We start from the raw sequence: 5,000 nt of genomic DNA, 5'->3' as shown, positions 1-5,000 counted from the left end.
GAGATCGGGCATTGACTCTATTTTTTGGCAAAATTATTATATACTAAGTGAAAAATGTCCAAAAAGCTTACAGCACCTGGTATTCCCAGGCAGTCTCCCATCCATGTACTAACCAGGCCCAAACTTGTTAATATTCAGAGATCGGGCATTGACTCTATTTTTTGGCAAAATTATTATATACTAAGTGAAAAATGTCCAAAAAGCTTACAGCACCTGGTATTCCCAGGCGGTCTCCCATCCAAGTACTAACCAGGCCCAAACCTGCTTAGCTTCCGAGATCAGACGAGATCGGGCATAGCCAGGTTGGTATGGCCGTAAGCGAAGACAGCAGCAAAGAGAGGGCTATTTAAAGACCAGCCAATCTAATCGCCAGTACATTATATAAGTAGGAAAGAAAACCCAAAAGCTTAAAGCACCTGGTATTCCTAGGCAGTCTCTCATCAAAGTGCTAACCATACCTAAACCTGCTAAGATTCAGAGATCGGGCATTGACTCTTTTTTTTTTTTTTTTTTTTTAAATGAAAGATTATTATATAATTCGTGAAATTTTCCAAAGAGATTAAAGCACCTGGTATTCCCAGGCAGTCTCTCATCAAAGTGCTAACCAGACCTAAACCTGCTAAGATTCAGAGATCGGGCATTGACTCTATTTTTTGGCAAAATTATTATATACTAAGTGAAAAATGTCCAAAAAGCTTACAGCACCTGGTATTCCCAGGCAGTCTCCCATCCATGTACTAACCAGGCCCAAACCTGTTAATATTCAGAGATCGGGCATTGACTCTATTTTTTGGCAAAATTATTATATACTAAGTGAAAAATGTCCAAAAAGCTTACAGCACCTGGTATTCCCAGGCGGTCTCCCATCCAAGTACTAATCAGGCCCAAACCTGCTTAGCTTCCGAGATCAGACGAGATCGGGCATAGCCAGGTTGGTATGGCCGTAAGCGAAGACAGCAGCAAAGAGAGGGCTATTTAAAGACCAGCCAATCTAATCGCCAGTACATTATATAAGTAGGAAAGAAAACCCAAAAGCTTACAGCACCTGGTATTCCCAGGCAGTCTCCCATCCATGTACTAACCAGGCCCAAACTTGTTAATATTCAGAGATCGGGCATTGACTCTATTTTTTGGCAAAATTATTATATACTAAGTGAAAAATGTCCAAAAAGCTTACAGCACCTGGTATTCCCAGGCGGTCTCCCATCCAAGTACTAACCAGGCCCAAACCTGCTTAGCTTCCGAGATCAGACGAGATCGGGCATAGCCAGGTTGGTATGGCCGTAAGCGAAGACAGCAGCAAAGAGAGGGCTATTTAAAGACCAGCCAATCTAATCGCCAGTACATTATATAAGTAGGAAAGAAAACCCAAAAGCTTAAAGCACCTGGTATTCCTAGGCAGTCTCTCATCAAAGTGCTAACCATACCTAAACCTGCTAAGATTCAGAGATCGGGCATTGACTCTTTTTTTTTTTTTTTTTTTTTAAATGAAAGATTATTATATAATTCGTGAAATTTTCCAAAGAGATTAAAGCACCTGGTATTCCCAGGCAGTCTCTCATCAAAGTGCTAACCAGACCTAAACCTGCTAAGATTCAGAGATCAGGCATTGACTCTATTTTTTGGCAAAATTATTATATACTAAGTGAAAAATGTCCAAAAAGCTTACAGCACCTGGTATTCCCAGGCAGTCTCCCATCCATGTACTAACCAGGCCCAAACTTGTTAATATTCAGAGATCGGGCATTGACTCTATTTTTTGGCAAAATTATTATATACTAAGTGAAAAATGTCCAAAAAGCTTACAGCACCTGGTATTCCCAGGCGGTCTCCCATCCAAGTACTAACCAGGCCCAAACCTGCTTAGCTCCCGAGATCAGACGAGATCGGGCATAGCCAGGTTGGTATGGCCGTAAGCGAAGAAAGCAGCAAAGAGAGGGCTATTTAAAGACCAGCCAATCTAATCGCCAGTACATTATATAAGTAGGAAAGAAAACCCAAAAGCTTAAAGCACCTGGTATTCCTAGGCAGTCTCTCATCAAAGTGCTAACCATACCTAAACCTGCTAAGATTCAGAGATCGGGCATTGACTCTTTTTTTTTTTTTTTTTTTTTTTAAATGAAAGATTATTATATAATTCGTTAAATTTTCCAAAGAGATTAAAGCACCTGGTATTCCCAGGCAGTCTCTCATCAAAGTGCTAACCAGACCTAAACCTGCTAAGATTCAGAGATCGGGCATTGACTCTATTTTTTGGCAAAATTATTATATACTAAGTGAAAAATGTCCAAAAAGCTTACAGCACCTGGTATTCCCAGGCAGTCTCCCATCCATGTACTAACCAGGCCCAAACCTGTTAATATTCAGAGATCGGGCATTGACTCTATTTTTTGGCAAAATTATTATATACTAAGTGAAAAATGTCCAAAAAGCTTACAGCACCTGGTATTCCCAGGCGGTCTCCCATCCAAGTACTAACCAGGCCCAAACCTGCTTAGCTTCCGAGATCAGACGAGATCGGGCATAGCCAGGTTGGTATGGCCGTAAGCGAAGACAGCAGCAAAGAGAGGGCTATTTAAAGACCAGCCAATCTAATCGCCAGTACATTATATAAGTAGGAAAGAAAACCCAAAAGCTTAAAGCACCTGGTATTCCTAGGCAGTCTCTCATCAAAGTGCTAACCATACCTAAACCTGCTAAGATTCAGAGATCGGGCATTGACTCTTTTTTTTTTTTTTTTTTTTTAAATGAAAGATTATTATATAATTCGTGAAATTTTCCAAAGAGATTAAAGCACCTGGTATTCCCAGGCAGTCTCTCATCAAAGTGCTAACCAGACCTAAACCTGCTAAGATTCAGAGATCGGGCATTGACTCTATTTTTTGGCAAAATTATTATATACTAAGTGAAAAATGTCCAAAAAGCTTACAGCACCTGGTATTCCCAGGCAGTCTCCCATCCATGTACTAACCAGGCCCAAACCTGTTAATATTCAGAGATCGGGCATTGACTCTATTTTTTGGCAAAATTATTATATACTAAGTGAAAAATGTCCAAAAAGCTTACAGCACCTGGTATTCCCAGGCGGTCTCCCATCCAAGTACTAACCAGGCCCAAACCTGCTTAGCTTCCGAGATCAGACGAGATCGGGCATAGCCAGGTTGGTATGGCCGTAAGCGAAGACAGCAGCAAAGAGAGGGCTATTTAAAGACCAGCCAATCTAATCGCCAGTACATTATATAAGTAGGAAAGAAAACCCAAAAGCTTAAAGCACCTGGTATTCCTAGGCAGTCTCTCATCAAAGTGCTAACCATACCTAAACCTGCTAAGATTCAGAGATCGGGCATTGACCCTTTTTTTTTTTTTTTTTTTTTTTTTTTTAAAGAAAGATTATTATATTATTCGTGAAATTTTCCAAAGAGATTAAAGCACCTGGTATTCCCAGGCAGTCTCTCATCAAAGTGCTAACCAGACCTAAACCTGCTAAGATTCAGAGATCGGGCATTGACTCTATTTTTTGGCAAAATTATTATATACTAAGTGAAAAATGTCCAAAAAGCTTACAGCACCTGGTATTCCCAGGCAGTCTCTCATCAAAGTGCTAACCAGACCTAAACCTGCTAAGATTCAGAGATCGGGCATTGACTCTATTTTTTGGCAAAATTATTATATACTAAGTGAAAAATGTCCAAAAAGCTTACAGCACCTGGTATTCCCAGGCAGTCTCCCATCCATGTACTAACCAGGCCCAAACCTGCTAATATTCAGAGATCGGGCATTGACTCTATTTTTTGGCAAAATTATTATATACTAAGTGAAAAATGTCCAAAAAGCTTACAGCACCTGGTATTCCCAGGCGGTCTCCCATCCAAGTACTAACCAGGCCCAAACCTGCTTAGCTTCCGAGATCAGATGAGATCGGGCATAGCCAGGTTGGTATGGCCGTAAGCGAAGACAGCAGCAAAGAGAGGGCTATTTAAAGACCAGCCAATCTAATCGCCAGTACATTATATAAGTAGGAAAGAAAACCCAAAAGCTTAAAGCACCTGGTATTCCTAGGCAGTCTCTCATCAAAGTGCTAACCATACCTAAACCTGCTAAGATTCAGAGATCGAACATTGACTCTTTTTTTTTTTTTTTTTTTTTTAATGAAAGATTATTATATAATTCGTGAAATTTTCCAAAGAGATTAAAGCACCTGGTATTCCCAGGCAGTCTCTCATCAAAGTGCTAACCAGACCTAAACCTGCTAAGATTCAGAGATCGGGCATTGACTCTATTTGTTGGCAAAATTATTATATACTAAGTGAAAAATGTCCAAAAAGCTTACAGTACCTGGTATTCCCAGGCGGTCTCCCATCCAAGTACTAACCAGGCCCAAACCTGCTTAGCTTCCGAGATCAGATGAGATCGGGCATAGCCAGGTTGGTATGGCCGTAAGCGAAGACTGCTGCAAAGAGAGGGCTATTTAAAGACCAGCCAATCTAATCGCCAGTACATTATATAAGTAGGAAAGAAAACCCAAAAGCTTAAAGCACCTGGTATTCCTAGGCAGTCTCTCATCAAAGTGCTAACCATACCTAAACCTGCTAAGATTCAGAGATCGGGCATTGACTCTTTTTTTTTTTTTTTTTTTTTAAATGAAAGATTATTATATAATTCGTGAAATTTTCCAAAGAGATTAAAGCACCTGGTATTCCCAGGCAGTCTCTCATCAAAGTGCTAACCAGACCTAAACCTGCTAAGATTCAGAGATCGGGCATTGACTCTATTTTTTGGCAAAATTATTATATACTAAGTGAAAAATGTCCAAAAAGCTTACAGCACCTGGTATTCCCAGGCAGTCTCCCATCCATGTACTAACCAGGCCCAAACTTGTTAATATTCAGAGATCGGGCATTGACTCTATTTTTTGGCAAAATTATTATATACTAAGTGAAAAATGTCCAAAAAGCTTACAGCACCTGGTATTCCCAGGCGGTCTCCCATCCAAGTACTAA

The 5,000-nt window shown here is 40.2% G+C and overlaps 9 non-coding genes across 9 annotated transcripts in view; all 9 read right to left on the bottom strand.

Moving 5' to 3' along the window:
* Positions 1 to 201: 201 nt before the first annotated feature.
* On the bottom strand, positions 202 to 320 carry LOC128008711 (5S ribosomal RNA). Its single transcript, XR_008180441.1, has one exon. It is a non-coding gene; the product is annotated as a 5S ribosomal RNA (ribosomal RNA).
* A 510-nt stretch (positions 321 to 830) lies between these two features.
* LOC127988899 (5S ribosomal RNA) lies at positions 831 to 949 on the bottom strand. Its single transcript, XR_008162053.1, has one exon. It is a non-coding gene; the product is annotated as a 5S ribosomal RNA (ribosomal RNA).
* Positions 950 to 1,170: 221 nt separating this feature from the next.
* Positions 1,171 to 1,289, bottom strand: LOC128008708 (5S ribosomal RNA). Its single transcript, XR_008180440.1, has one exon. It is a non-coding gene; the product is annotated as a 5S ribosomal RNA (ribosomal RNA).
* Positions 1,290 to 1,799: 510 nt separating this feature from the next.
* Positions 1,800 to 1,918, bottom strand: LOC127995588 (5S ribosomal RNA). The gene has a single exon (XR_008168530.1). It is a non-coding gene; the product is annotated as a 5S ribosomal RNA (ribosomal RNA).
* A 512-nt stretch (positions 1,919 to 2,430) lies between these two features.
* Positions 2,431 to 2,549, bottom strand: LOC128008707 (5S ribosomal RNA). The gene has a single exon (XR_008180439.1). It is a non-coding gene; the product is annotated as a 5S ribosomal RNA (ribosomal RNA).
* A 510-nt stretch (positions 2,550 to 3,059) lies between these two features.
* Positions 3,060 to 3,178, bottom strand: LOC128008705 (5S ribosomal RNA). Its single transcript, XR_008180437.1, has one exon. It is a non-coding gene; the product is annotated as a 5S ribosomal RNA (ribosomal RNA).
* Positions 3,179 to 3,831: 653 nt separating this feature from the next.
* On the bottom strand, positions 3,832 to 3,950 carry LOC128008006 (5S ribosomal RNA). The gene has a single exon (XR_008179747.1). It is a non-coding gene; the product is annotated as a 5S ribosomal RNA (ribosomal RNA).
* Positions 3,951 to 4,323: 373 nt separating this feature from the next.
* On the bottom strand, positions 4,324 to 4,442 carry LOC127994413 (5S ribosomal RNA). The gene has a single exon (XR_008167401.1). It is a non-coding gene; the product is annotated as a 5S ribosomal RNA (ribosomal RNA).
* A 510-nt stretch (positions 4,443 to 4,952) lies between these two features.
* The window catches only part of LOC128008704 (5S ribosomal RNA), a 119-nt gene continuing 71 nt past the window's right edge, over positions 4,953 to 5,000 (bottom strand). Inside the window, exon 1 of the ribosomal RNA XR_008180436.1 lies at positions 4,953 to 5,000. This exon is cut by the window's right edge and continues 71 nt beyond it. This is a non-coding gene — a ribosomal RNA (5S ribosomal RNA).

The sequence above is a fragment of the Carassius gibelio genome, chromosome B22 (assembly GCF_023724105.1).
Source record: "Carassius gibelio isolate Cgi1373 ecotype wild population from Czech Republic chromosome B22, carGib1.2-hapl.c, whole genome shotgun sequence".
Lineage (NCBI taxonomy): Eukaryota > Metazoa > Chordata > Actinopteri > Cypriniformes > Cyprinidae > Carassius > Carassius gibelio.
Note: the sequence above shows the minus strand (reverse complement) of the source record. Positions and strands in the feature narration are given on the sequence as shown.